Source organism: Neophocaena asiaeorientalis, unplaced genomic scaffold (genome assembly GCF_003031525.2).
Source record: "Neophocaena asiaeorientalis asiaeorientalis breed wild unplaced genomic scaffold, Neophocaena_asiaeorientalis_V1.1 scaffold177, whole genome shotgun sequence".
NCBI classification, from domain to species: domain Eukaryota; kingdom Metazoa; phylum Chordata; class Mammalia; order Artiodactyla; family Phocoenidae; genus Neophocaena; species Neophocaena asiaeorientalis.
Window position 1 is genome coordinate 11,415,251 of NW_020172779.1, and position 14,738 is coordinate 11,429,988.

General features: G+C 49.1%; 1 long non-coding RNA gene across 3 annotated transcripts in view; it reads left to right on the forward strand.

Moving 5' to 3' along the window:
• The first annotated feature begins 6 nt into the window (after positions 1-6).
• Positions 7-14,738, forward strand: part of LOC112397101 (uncharacterized) — a 231,317-nt gene continuing 216,585 nt past the window's right edge. Inside the window, exon 1 of one of the 3 annotated variants that reach the window (XR_003002724.1) lies at positions 7-193. This is a non-coding gene — a long non-coding RNA (uncharacterized LOC112397101). Of the gene's footprint in view, positions 264-1,277; positions 1,460-14,738 lie in introns of those variants that run through there. The other 2 variants (XR_003002725.1, XR_003002723.1) reach the window with 2 other exon arrangements.

Sequence of the window (14,738 nt, forward strand, 5' to 3'; positions counted from 1 at the left end):
CGCGTGCGGCCGCCGAGCACATGGGCCCGCGGGCCGGGCGGACTCCGGGCGGCCGGGACCCGGAGTATCAGCGAGGGGCCGCGAGCGAGGGTGGGCCCCGGCACGCGCCCGGAACCCCCTGAGTGGATTTCCACGCGGAAAGGCTGTTGGCGGCCCCGGTGACCTGCGGAGACACGGTTGAATCCACCTTCCAGTAAGTTAGAATTCTGTCCTCTGCCTTTCTGGAAACTCGGAAGCCTCGGCCTTGCGGGTCGGGATGCGTGGTGAGTAACTGGACGGAAGGAAGGGGCTTTCGGATGCCAGTGGGTGTGTTCACTGTGCACTTTTCTCATCCCCAGACTCTGGACTGGCAGCGAGTTTGGGCGTTTGGGGTGGGGGGAGGGGAAGAGGGTGACATCAAATGGCCCTTGCAGGGAGATAATTCTGGATTTGTGCTCTTGCTGAAAAGCGTGTTATTATCTAACCTCCCAATATAGACCCCCTCCCGTCGGTACGGGTTTGGATCCGCAGAGACGGTCTGGAGGCCCCTTTTGCTAACCGAGAGGTCTGTGAACCATACGATGCGACCTCCATCCTCTGACCGTCTCCTCCCCCTTAACCCCTACAAGGTGATTTCCGAAAACTCAGCAACTCTGTTTCTTGAAACTTTCTCAGCTTTTGCATTGCACTTACCGATTTGCCGGGGCCCTCACACCCCTATCATGGTAATTCTTTTGGCATGGATTGTTGATTTGGTTAGATTTATCCTCCCTAGGCTAATGTGCTCTTATTAATGCCAGTGTTTGTGGTCCGGAGTGTAGCCTCTCGGGAAGGGCAGCCATGAGGCTGCATGTGTTCGGTGCGCGGATACACCATGAATTTTCCTGAGAGTTGGCAGGCATGGAATATTCTTGTGTTCACTCGAGCCCCTGATTTCAGGCCCTTCTGTAAGTTGGGAGAAGAGAGGAAATCCCTTGTGAGGGGTTTTAGGGAGAAGAGGGTGAGGTTGTGGTGTTTCCTTTCTGGTCTTCTGTTCTCCAGAGAGAGGCTGGCAGCCCCGTCTCATCCCTCCGTTCCCCCACCACTTGGCGTCCTGGCTACTGGAGCTGTTTAGTTGCTGGAGAAAACCCTGAAGAAACGTGTGTTTGTCTGCGGTGGCTGGGCGGGGCTCTGAGGAGGTAGGGACTGCATCTGCTCTGCTCCTTGTCATAGGGTGTCGCAGGCCTCTTTTGCATACTGGCAGCGACAAGTTGAGGCTTGTTCATTTGACACAGTCCTGTGGTCACAGCGAATCTCTCTAAAGCTCTAACCAGTGGAGAAGGGGGTTGTATGGATCCTCTGAACTCTGAGTGGGACTTCCTGAAAGATTTATTAGGAGAAAAACCTTCCTGGAAGCAGCAGAAGAACAAACACAGAATCTCTGGCTGGGCAGAGCCTCGTGGCCTGGTCTCCACTATCTGGGAGCAGTTACATCTTGGAGGTGAGGAGTGCCTCGTGGTCTGAGGCCTTGGCACGAGGGCCCGACTGGAATTCCATGCATGGGTCTGGTGATGGAAAGGCTCCGTGGGTGCAGGGCCGATCGTAATGCTGTACCCAGTGAACTCCCTGGGGGGATTTGTTATGTGATCACGTTTTTGTTTTGCCTGGTTAAGTGTGGTTTTTATTCTTGTTGTTGCTTTGCCGACTTTGAGTGCAGAATTTTGCATAAACCAGGCTTCCCCTGAAAAGTAGAAGAAATCAGTTTCTTTTTCTGGTTGCTTTTCCTCTCTCTTCCTCCGTCTCCTCTCCGTCCCTCCCCCATGCTGTCCGGTTTGTCCTTTCTGTCCAGGGCTGGAGCTTTTCTGGACTGGAAAGAGGGAGTTCTTCTCAGCTCTGAAATATCAGAACTCACCCCCTCCCGCCCCCTCCAGCCCCGCAACTGATTTCTGTGATTGCTGGTCTGAAACCCGGTGATTCTTCACCGTCCATATCCAGTTGATCTCTTGTGCTTTTAGCTTCTTTTTCTTCCTCCTAAATGGCAGGCAGGCAGGCTGGGTTTGGGAGTCTGTGTCCCAGGGCCTCCGCCTGCCCGGGATGGACAGTTTTCTCGGAAAGCTCAACGAAAGAACCTCCTGGACGATAAGACAGCCTTCCTTTATTCCTCTTTGTGTGATTCTCCCTGAATTTGGTCACACCAATGGCGGTGTTGACCCTTTCCTGCGGAAGTGAGGACCTGGGAGAGTTGCTGGTCCATATTCTTTGGCGAGGTAGCCGCGGGCCTGCTAACGAACGGCCGCACTTCACTGTGTGTTAGATGTCAGATGGCTTCCTGGATGCTCAAGCTTTTTACTTTGTATTTCCTTTCCTAGTTGGCTGGAGACATGGCATTCTCCCTGTTTTGTTTGTTTTTTTTAAACTCCGGATGCTGGTTTGTAATCTCTGTAAGAGGCCAGGACTCCTCCTTTATATACCCTGTGTCTGCGGTGGGGTGGGGGGAAACCCTGAATCAAGATGGAAACAGAGCAACAACGTGGAATAATTTTGACCGTAGATGAGTTCCGTTGACGGTCACTTCTACCCCTTCCCTAGAAAACCTCAGAAACTCTAGGCCTTACAGGAGAATGCTGCTAAAATGGGTCCTTTGACGGGTTCTTCCTCTATCTCTTCCGTTTTTCTGGTCCCAGTAATCTAAGGATCTAATAACAGTAATAGTAAGTGATAATAATAATAGTTTCTTTCTTTGTTTTTTTGGCCGTGCCGTGTGGCACGCAGGATCTTAGTTTCCCCACCAGGAATCGAACCCGCACCCCCTGCAGTGGAAGTGTGGAGTCTTAACCACTGGACCGCCAGGGAAGTCCCGATAATAGAAGTAGTTTCTATAGTAACATTGAAATCGTATATCAGGCCAAGCATGTTCTTCCCATTTCATGCTCGCTATAGCCTCACCAAGGCAGTTATGATAAAATGTCTAGCAGTGATGGAGTTCTTATGACGGGCCAGACTCAGTTCTAAATGCTTTAGATATGTTATCTCATTTAATCTCCCAACCATCGCATAAGGTATTATTATTATTATTATCACTGTTTTGCAGATGGGGGACCCACAGCTCAGAGAGATTAAAAATATCCCTACCCTCACCGCCAGGTCACACAGCTAAGGAGTGGCAGAGCCACTGGGATTTGGACCTGGGCCATCTGGCTCCCTGGTTCTCTAACCACTCCTAGAAGTTAGAGGACAGTGAAACTAAAAGCAAGCAAGGATGCTTCTCGGCCTGGAGCGGGAGGGATCAAGTGTGTTCCCCAGTCTGCCCTCCTCACCCGGCACAGATGGAAACCCCAAACCCTGTGTGAAGACACTGCCTGCTCTGGCTGCCAGCCCGTTCCACTAACACTGGGGTCAGGAAGTCATGGGAGGGGGGCTGCAGTGTTTGAAAAATTCTGGACGGGGGTCTGGGGAGCCTGCGCAGAGCCTCAGTCTTGGTGTGAAATCTCCGGGCATTTGCAAAACGCTACACCCAGGCGTCCTGCCTGGCTTTGTGACCAGCATATAATCACTGTGAGCATTCGGAGCAGATGGGAGACAGAGCTCTTTCTGCAAATGATCACATACCCTCCCCCCGATCCCCTGCCCCCGCCCCCCAAACTATCTGAGTACCTGTCTCTCTTCTGAGTGGGTGCTGGTCCTGTAGCAGCCCTAACAATACAAGGATTGTGGTGGCCCCTCTCCCAACCCTGTCATTAGAAACGAAAACAATGCCAGCCCATAAACACAAGATTCACATACGCGAGGCCAAAATGGTCTCAGTCACTTTTAAATTCCAGAATTCGGAATGTTTTTCTTTTATTTTCTCTTCCTCTTTTTTCTGAGGGGGGCAGGCAGGGGTATGGGGTGTTGTTCTGCTGGTGCCTGGTGGGTAGTCTGAGCCCCAGGGTTATTTGTTGAGCTGCCTCTTTTCCCTCCTGGACCATGCATTTCTTGGGAGCAGCAGGGGGCCGGGAAGGCATGGGGGATGCTGGCAGTCATCTTCATCTGGTGGCTCACTCAGCCCTGGGACTTTGTTGGATCAGGTGGCTGCCAAGAACTGCTTTATTTTCAAGGAAACAAGCGATGCCCAGTCTCCAGTCATTGTCTTCTTAGATGTGAAACAGCCCGACAGGGTGGGAAGCAGAGGGTTTGCCCTGAGGGAAGGGACAGGGAAGAAAGGAAGGAAGACTGAAAGCGGCAGAAGGCACCTGGGTCGCCTGAGACCTGGGTTCCTTTGGGGCAAGTTACCTGACCTCTGTAAGCCTGTTGACTCGCCTATGAAATGGGGATGGTAAAGCACCAGCTTCACCGGTGGCTGTGAGGAGGAAATAGGGGATGAACAGCTGGCGGGTGTTCAGCACAGCGCCTGGGCTCCTGGTAAGTGCTCAGCAAAAGTTAGCTAATATTATTACTGTTACAATTATTGGGTTTTATTACGTCCTGTGGCTGCTTGGAGTGGTGGTTTCTGAATACGTTGTAATGCGTAAAGGTAACATTCTGGTTACATAGATCATAAAATGGCAGTGACTTCACTAGTGTTCTTTGCAAGCATCTGAACAAAATACTGGCTAATAGATGTAAGAAAGAGATAGAAATGGGGAGAGGTCTCAGAAAGGACAGGAATCAGAGGGTGCCCCTCAGGTGTCAGCCTGCTTTTATATGTATATATAAAGTTTTTTTCATTTTTGGCTGCGTTGGGTCTTTATTGCTGCGCGCAGGCTTTCTCTAGTTGCGGCAAGCCGGGGCTACTCTTCGTCGCGTAGCGCAGGCTTCTCAATGCGGTGGCTTCTCTTGTTGAGGAGCACGGGCTCTAGGCATGTGGGCTTCAGCAGTTGTGCGTGCAGGCTCAGCTGTTGTGGCTCGCGGGCTCTAGAGCGCAGGCTCAGTAGTTGTGGCGCACGGGCTTAGTTGCTCCGTGGCATGTGAGATCTTCCTGGACCAGGGCTCGAACCCATGTTCCCTGCAGGACATTGGCAGGCGGATTCTTAACCACTGTGCCACCAGGGAAGTGCCGTCAGCCTGCTTTTGCAGGTTACTTCAGCTCTCGCTGCTGCTGAGAGGAGAATAGTTTCCCCCTCCCAGGGAGGATGCAAAGCACTTAGCACAGTGGAAGTAAGCTCTTGAGGAAGACATAAAAATGATTGTTATTATTGGTTATTCTTCAGGGCTCCCTTTCCCTGGTAATTTGGCCCTAACATTTGCTACTCTGTTTAAGATGGATTGGTTGAGCCATTCATTTACTGAGCAGTTGCTGGGTGGCAGGCACTGTTCTAGCTCCTGGAGATCCAGCAGGGAAGAAAAGAAACAAAAATCTTTGTCCTCCTAGAGTTTCCATTCTATCCAAGCCACACAGTGGGGACAGGGTGGTCCCCACAGGGAGTTGGGGAATGGATAGAGGCAGCGCAGACAAAAACTACACCGACTCCTGACACCACTGTATTAGTAGATGTAAGGTGCTTAGCACAGGGCTGCCATGTGGTAGTGACTATGTAAGTGGTGGTTGCTATATTTATAATTATTGCCTTCCTTTGGGGGCTGCCTCATAAAATAGCAACCTCCCTAACTCCCATTTCTATTCCTGAGTCTCACTGTTGTCCATAGTACTTGTTATGGACTGAATGTTTGTGTTTCTCCAAAATACATATGTTGAAATATTAACCCCCAATGTGATGGTATTTAGAGATGGGGCCTTTGGGAGGTAATTATGGATAGGTGAGGTCATCAGGGTGGGATCCTTGTGAGGTGATTAGTGCCCTTATCAGAAGAAATACCAGGGAGCTTGCCTTCTCTCTCTGGCCATGTGAGAACACAGCAAGAAGGTAGTTGTTTACAAATCAGGAAGAGAGCTCTCATCAGAAACCAGATTGGCCAGAACCTTGGTCTTGGACTTCTAGCTTCCAGAACTGTGAGAAATACATTTCAATCATTTAAGCTACCCCATCTGTAGTATTTTGTTATGGCAGCCTGAACAAACTGAGACAGTACTAATCGTTACCTGATATACCGTATATCTGTCTTCTCTCCTGAAATTGTAAACTCTGTAGGGCTGAGGGCTTCATTCATTCATTTATTCATTTTCATCAATTCAGCACATACTTATTGCATGCCTACTCTGTGCCAAGCAGGGTTCTAGGTGCTGGGAATGCGGAAAGGAAAAAGAAAGATGTTGCATGAATGGTGCTTGCATTGCAGCTGAGGTAGACATTGGGAACAGCAGACATAATACACTGAGGACATTTACAGTGTATCCGAGGGTAATGTGTTCTATGGGAACAAGTGGAGCAGAGTCAGGGTCTGGAGGGCTGTGGTGGGCTGCACTGTTAAGGCGGCTTCAGGGCAGCCTCTGTTGACAAGCTGTTACTGGAGCAGCCTTGAAGGAGGTGAAGGGGTTAGTCTTAGAGGATGGTGTTCCTGGCCCAGGGAAGAGCCAGGTTCGAGGCTGAGGGCAGGGGTGGGCCTGTGAGAGGGAGAAGCAGGATGAAGAACGGATTGGAGTGGTGAGAGCAAGGTGGACAGAGGTGGAAGGGGAAACCAGAGCAGTGTTCAGCGGCGTTGCACGTGAAGTCTCCAGGCCTTTCTAAAAGACTCTGTCTTGTGCACAGTAAAATGGGGAGCGACTGAAGGGTTTAAAACAAAAAGCTGATTTGCTCTGATTTAGCTTTCAAAATGATCAATCTGGCTGCTGTGTTGAGAAGAGACTAAATCTAGGCCAGAAGTCAGGACACCCGGGTCAAACTGCAGGGGCTGCAGGTGCGTGGTCCAGGCTGGTAGTGGTGGACAGGAGCTTCTGGACTGCTCACTGTGGTATCCCCAGGCATCTAAAAGTGCCCTATCCAATGCGGTAGCCACTAGCTTTATGTGGCCGCTGAGCACTTGAAATGAGGCTGGTCTGAATGGAGATGTACTAAGATACACGTTGGATTTCAAAGACTTAACACAAAAAAAGTGATATATATTCCGTAACATCTTAAGGAAAAACCCGAATGAACTTTTTGGCTAACCCAATATCTCATTACTGAATTCGTTAACGTTAATTACATGTTGAAATGGTATCTTGGATATATTGGGTTAAATATGATACATCGCTAAAATTAATTTCACCTGTTCCTTTTTTTTTTTTTTTTAAATGCAGTTACTGGAAAATCTAAAATTACCTGTAGCTCAAATTCCATTTCTATTGGGCAGTGTAGCTCTACGACAGCGCCTGGGCCGTGATAGGCATTCAGTGAATCCAGAGTGAGTGGGTGAGGGCCAGGCACAGGGGATTCTGCACGGAATAAGGAACCATCCCTGTCTTCAGGAAGCTCCCAGTGTGGGGACTTCCCTGGTGGCGCAGTGGTTAAGATTCCGCCTGCCAATGCAGGGGACCCGGGTTCGAGCCCTGGTCCAGGAAGATCCCACATGAGGCAGAGCAACTAAGCCCATGCGCCACAATTACTGAGCCCACGAGCCACAACTACTGAGCCCGCGTGCCACAACTACTGAAGCCCATGCTCTGCAGCAAGAGAAGCCACCACAATGAGAAGCATGCTCACCGCAACAAAGAGTAGCCCCCGCTCGCCGCAGCTAGAGGAAGCCTGCGCGCAGCGACTGCTGACCATAGCGGCTGGGAGGCAGGGAAGACAGGTGGGAATGGAGCTGCAGGCAACTAGGTCTGGTGTGACTGAGAAGGCTCGAGCAGGAGGGACGTGGGAGATAGGTCTCCAGTCTCAGCGAGGGCCTTGCAGACAGGGAACAGAGAGCTGAGGACCCTGGGCCTTGGGACTGTGGCTGAGGTGGGAGAGGCAGGAGTGGCCAGTGGGTCAGCCCCACCTGCTGGCCCACTGGCCACTTAATGACCAGCAGAAGTGATTTAAATGGGTCCTGCCAACCCTGGGATTGTAACCAGGAGTAAATTCCCAGGTTTACATTTAGAAGGATAACAAATGTAATAGAGGATGGGTCTAGGAGGGAGGTGCCTGACATGGCCCTGGGTGGACAGAAATGTAATCAGGAAGATTTGAATGAGCTCTCCTCTGATGAAAAAAATACAAGCTTATCTCTAAAAATCTGGGGGGGAAAGTCTATAAAGATAAGTATTATTTCTTGAGTTAAATCCAATCACTGTTTTGTCTTTACTGTTGCTTTTTTAAAAAAAGGTTGTAATTATGGTATGTATCAATATGTTTGTGTCCTGACTTTTCTTAGTTATCATTAAGTTGTAAGCATTCCTGAATATTATTACATATGCTTTTGTCCATGTCATTTTTTATTGGGTAGATGATATTTCTGCAATGCTTAGCTCATAATAGAGCTACATATAGCTTATATATATAAATCTTCTATTTTTCGTTTCATTTTTTTGATAAACTCCCCGTCCTAGGATTATTGCATCATAGCATCTACTATTTATTTATTTCTGGCTGCGTTGGGTCTTCGTTGCTGCACACGGGCTTTCTCTAGTTGTGGCGAGCAGGGGCTACTCCTCTTTGCAGGGCGCGGGATTCTCATTGCGGTGGCTTCTCTTGTTGTGGAGCACGGGCTCTAGGCACACGGGCTTCAGTAGTTGTGGCATGTGGGCTCAGTAGTTGTGGCTCGTGGCTCTAGAGCGCAAGCTCAGTAGTTGTGGTACGTGGGCTTAGTTGTTCTGCAGCATGTGGGATCTTCCCAGTCCAGGGCTTGAACCCGTGTCCCCTGCACTGGCAGGCATATTCTTAACCACTGTGCCACCAGGGAAGCCCCGCATCTCACTATTTTAAAAGTTTTAGTTAAATATTGTAACTCATGAGATTTGCACTGAAGCCAAATTTGCTATTATCTGGTGAGATGCGTGATGTTTGTTGCTGTCCATGATACACTATGTCATGAACAATTAAGTATAGTGTGTATTAAATGCTAGACATACGTGCATATACATCATATGCACCTGTATTAGCTTTTTCTTAACTTCCATTTATTTAGCAGATATTTGTGGGATGCCTGTTGTGTGCCATGCACTGTTCAAGGTCTTGGATGTTCAGTAGTGATCACAACAGATATGGTACCAGTTCTAAAGGAGCTTATTACTTAGTGGGGAGACAAGCAAACATACACCAAAAAGTAACACTACTGTAAGGAATATGGAAGAATATGAAATCGAATAATGTGGAAGATCGTGTGTATGAGGTGAGGGGATTCACACTGAAATCCTACATTTGAGTGAGACACGAAGATTTGGGGGAAGTTAACCAGAGAAGGAGCAAAGCACAAAGGAGAAGATTGATAAATATGACTGTATAGTAAAGAAAAAAAGACTAAGAAAAAAAAAAAAGAACAGCTTTAATAATAAAGAATAAAGAGTTCCCCAAAGTCAACCACAAAAAAACCAAACAGCCTCATAGTAATGTGAGTAAAAGATATGAACAAACAGTTCTGAAAAGAAGAAAGCATAATGGACAGTGCATGTGGAAAGATTCCAAATGTCCCTAATATAGTCAGGTGTACTGAGGTCTGATCTGTAGACCCTAGAGTCCACCCTGTTTAGCAGACCGCTAGGTGGTTTGATAAATGCACACAGCTGTGTAACATAGTCATGTCCATCATCATGAAGATACAGAACATTTCCATCCCCTGCCAAAGTCCCTCCTGCTTCTTTGTAGTTAACCTCCTCCCTGACCCTCAGCTTCTAACAATCACAGATTTGTTTCCTGACCTCATGGTTTGGTTTTGCCTTTCGTGTATAAATGGCATCGTCCAGGATGTAGCTCTTTGAGACTGGTTTCTCTCCTGCAAGTGAGATCTTCCACCTTGTATGTGTCAGTCGTTAGGCGGGTTAGATTGCAGAGAAGTGTCCTGTTCTCTGGATGTGCCACTGTTATCCATCTTCCAGTGGAAGGACACTTGCGTTGTTCCTGGGGCACATTTTTTCACGTTTTAAAACGTGCCAAAAATAGGAAGTCTGACGCAAGTCTTGAGGAGGCTGTGTGGGGCATGGGGTCCCCTGACTCAGCTAGTGAGTGTGGGGTTGCTTGAGAGACCAGTTGGCAGAACGCAATGAAATCAAAACATACGTGCAGCCCCACGCCTCGGTACCTCTGAGAATTCACAGCTCATGTTATGTGTTGTTGAAGGATACTTCGAGGTGGGTGTGAATGTCTAAAAGAAAATGGACTGGAAGGATCTAGATCAAATTCGCTCTCATCCTCCTGGGAGGGAGGAGAGGGTGGGGCTGGTGGTGACGGTCAAAGGCTACTTTAACTTTACCTTTCATGTTTTATAAAAGAAGAATATAGGCACATATATCACTTCTGCATTTTGAAAACATATAGTAAGGAAAGCAGACCGTGTGTATATATGACCACACGTTCATGGTTGTAAATTCAGGGTTTTAAAAATTTCTTTTAAAAACTAGTTTGAAGGGACTTCCCTGGCGGTCCAGGGGTTAAGACTCCGAGCTTCCACTGCAGGGGCTGCGGGTTCGATCCCTGGTTGGGAAACTAGGATCTCACATGCCACCAAAGCAAACAAACAAACAAACAACAGAAAAACTAGTTTGAGGGGGAGGTATTCTAGCCCGAGAGAACAGCATGCATGAAGGACCCAAGGCAGGAAAAAGTTTGGGAAGTTCATGATGTCAAGAGACTCCTGTGGGTGGAGTGGATTGAATGTCCAAGGGTAAGAGACACAGGACCTGGACGGGGTCCAGGGTGGGCAGGTGTCTGGTCTTGGAGGCCTTAAGCACTAGTCCAGGCCTCTGTGGGCTGCTGAGTGGGGCGGAGGCCTGGTTTGATTGACATTTTTGCTGGGTAGACAATGGATTGGATGGTTGACAGTGGTAGCTGGGTCCGTTTGGAGGCTGTGTGGCAGCCATCCAGATGAGGACCCTGGACCCTGGCTCTAGCAGTGGAGAGGGGGAGAAGAGGACAAATTCAATATTTATTTTGGGGAGAGAAAGGACTTCTGCCTGGAGGGCAAAGTTGGAAGGGATCCAGGTGGGACTGAAGAGGTAGCTGAGGACCTTCCAGTCCCCGTGAGGAGCTTGGACTTTATCCCGAGGGCGGTTGGGAACTGTGGGAAGTTTTGAACAGGGGCAGGGACGAGATCAGAGTGGCATTTCAGGGAGACCTGTGCACATGCGGTGTCCTGGGCCTGGGGTCACTGAAGAACATTCTATAGTTAATGTGGCTGAGAATACACCAGTGACCCTCTGGTTGGATGCTTGGCTTTTCCTGTTTTTCAAAAGGAAAGAGGAAAAAGAAAAGGGCATCTGTGTGGGAAGCCCCTGAAATTTACGGGAGAGCAGCTGTAGGAACAGGGGTCCCTTCTGGCATTTATCGTGTAGGGGTTTATCCCACAGTCCACTTAAGTAATCATTCATCCAACCGGGGCCAGGGGCAGCTTTGGGATCACTTAGCCAATCTTCTCACTGAGAGACTTCAAAGAGAGATCACTCCTATCCTTGTGGTGTATCGCTTTTTACAAAACAGACGGTTGCATTCGGTCCAAGAACAACCTATGAGGCTAAGGCCAGACTGTCCTGGCCGGGTTGACGCTCAGAGAACACCTCCGGTGGAGACCTGGGGCTTCTTCCGCCGGCTGTGCTTCTCAATGTCATTGCATCCGGATCACCAGCCTTGCAGCGCCGCTCTCCCCTCAGCACACTTGGGAGGAGATGGCCTCCCCGGAAGTGCTCTGGAAATAGAAGGGGAGCTCGGGGCTGCCCCCTGGCCTTTGCTTGGTGCAGAGTTCCCCTGTCCTCTCGCCATGCCTCGAGGTTGGCCAAAGGCAGTGTCTCTTGCCTGTCATTTCCCTGGACAGTCCACATGTGCTTTCTCCGCTAGAGACACTGCCCACATACTTATCCCGCTTTTCTCTGCAAAGGGTTTTGAAAAAAACGAGGGGTGCCAAAGGATAGGGGAGATCACTGTATCAGTCATGGTAACGCGTGGAGGTGGTCTCGGCAGCCGCGGCTTACACAGCAGCATACGACGGTTTTCACATTTTATACCTGAGCTGTTGCTGACACCCTTGACCCTTGATTATGCACCTCTTTCCCCTTTGGTCCAGCAGTGAGACCCGGCAGCACTGGCGCCAGAACACCCTCTGGAGAGCATCCACTACCGGCCCCAGCTGTCTCCCTGCTCCCACGCCTGGCTTTTAAAAGGGCAAACTAGATCCTGAGACTCAACGACTTAAAAGCTTTTATGGCTTCCCATTATTAGTTCGAGTACCTGCTGTAGAATAGACCCTCATGAGTATTGATTGAACTGCTGAGTGATGTGAACCCCGTGATGTGTATCTGGGATAAGGACCCAGCCCTCACCAACCCTCCAGGCTGAGTGCTTTCTGCCAGATGGATGCCTCTGCTTGGATCAGAAGGAAGGCTGGTCTGATTAGAGGCAGCTGGTGAATGTCGGTTTTGAATAATGAAGGTTTGGAATGGCGCTATTCTTTGGAGAGGGTAGGTGCCTGCAGATTCACTTGTGACAGTCACGTCTCACCCAGCTGGGGAGATGGGACAGATTTCAATTCCTTTCCCACTTCCTCTTCTAATTAACTCCTGTTGATGCTTTATGACTCAGCCTAGGGGTCACCTCCTTCAGGAGACATTCCTTCATCCCCTCCATGCACCCTGAGCTGTCACAACTCACATCCTGTTGTGTTGTGGCCATGGATTCCCAACAGGGCTTGCAAACTCAGTTGCTTAGGAAGACGAGCAGATGATATAAATGCACCAGGTGAACCCGATAGAACACAGTAGGAAGGGTGTGGACTGGCCGACAACTGGTCCCCTCTCTGGACCAGAGGCGGCTGCTCTTTGATTCCAGCTCCCCCTCTCCGCCTCCCCATTTCCCCAGGCCGGAAAGGAGATTCACGGCTGCCAGACCTTCTACTTTTGAAAGAGAAGCTGGGTATCATTCTGTTTTTTAATGAAAATTCTCCTGATTTTCAAATGTTTCAATTCAGATTTTTAAAGAAGGCTCACAGGCCAAACAAAACACGTGTGGGCCTGACGAGGCCCCTGGGGCCAGCAGTTTGCAGCCCCTGCTTATGGCTCTCCCTGTCCCATTGCACAAGCTCTTCCAGACATGACGTGCTTTTCTGTGCCCCCAGCACCTTGCAGGGAGCTGGCAGGGCTTGGTGGATGCTCCCTGCTTAAACCCTTATTGACTTGGGTGCTGCAATAGAGTGCCTCCCGCATAGACGGCATTAACAGTTTTTCTCTTAGAACTGTTTGCACATAATGCTGTTCTGAGTTGCTTCTTCAGCCCCCTGCATGCTTCCGTGATAGGCTGCGTGTCCCTGGAAAACTAATCATTTCCTAAATGTTAACTGCTCTTTTCCTTTTCCCCTTCCCTCTCCACCCCCTCAACACATGTTGGCCTTTTTTGGGGGGTGTGGGAGGGGAAGCCAGACCTTTCGTATGCTGCTGGGCTCCTAAAGTGTTGGTCAGCTGTTATTAGGCAGTGGTGGTTTCCGGCTAGCTCATGGACTTTTGCCCTCCAAGTTGGTGAGCTTTTGCTCATTTCCATCGGGGGAAAAATGCATGACTTTCAGATTTCTCTTCGTTTATGGTGAGCCATCATGGCAAAGTTGCTTAAAGAAACAAGCCAATCAGCTACCAGGAGGAAGCAAAAGCCCCACCCTGTTTTGTTCCGTGTTTTCCATCTTGTTATCTGTCTTCACATTGTGGAGGCAAGACTCAATAAGGAGCTTAATATGTGCCTGAAACTGAGCAAGGCTCTGGGGAAATAGAAAAGAACCGTGGATTTGATAGTCTGGAAGATCCATCCTTACCTTTCAGAGATGCAGAGGGAGAGCAAAACCAACGACAATGACGACACAGTGTTAATGCAGCTGTAGTGCAGCGTCACGTTCTTTATTTAGCATTATTTAGCTATAAAATGGCATCATAGAGATATTAAGCCCTGACTCTGTGCCACTGTTAAGAACTTGTCCATAGTAATCCATGTAGATAATAACTATGAACTGATGACACGGAAAAATCACAGTGGAACAGCGACGTTCAATGACCCGGGATTTACTGTGTGTCTCACTTGCTGGTTCTGTGCTAGGGCTTGTAGCTACACTTGGGGAATCCCTTGAGATCCCCACCCCCCTAGTCCAGTGCAGGGATACAGACGTGTGCTTTTGCACATGGCGACGACACCAGGGTGAGGTCGTGGTTGTCAGAGAGGGACAGGGTGATGCTGGTTCTCAGGGGATGAAGCAGCTGATGACTGAGGTCCAGCTGGCCCGGGAGGCTTCTTTTAGAGGAGGTGAGCCTTGCGATAGGGTAATGGGTGGCAGAAGGAGAGGGGTTTGCCTGTTACAGAAGGGCTATAGTCTCTGTTTCTTATCTTGGAATGGGAATACTATTTCCTCCCTCTGGTTGGTTGTAAGGATTTGTACTAATAACAATAGCATGATTACTGACAACAGCTGGTGTTCTGTGAGAGCCCACTGTGTGATGGGCACAATGCCAAGGGCTTCCCTTCCATCACCCCATACACTGATCAGCAATACCTTATGGGATAGGAACCATCATCAGCCCCGTTTTTCAGATGGGACAAACTGAGGCTCAGAGACGTTAACTGACTTGCCCAAGTTCACACAGCTATTAAAAGGCAGGTTGGAACCCAGGTCAGAGTGCAAAGACTAGGTTTGGAACCAATCCATTAACCAATCTATTAACTTCAGATACCCAGGAAGTATAAAAATGAATCCTTTTCCCTAAGAAGTTTCTTTTTATTCCCAACCCTGCTTTCCCATCCCCCTCTTCTTTACGCACCCCCCCC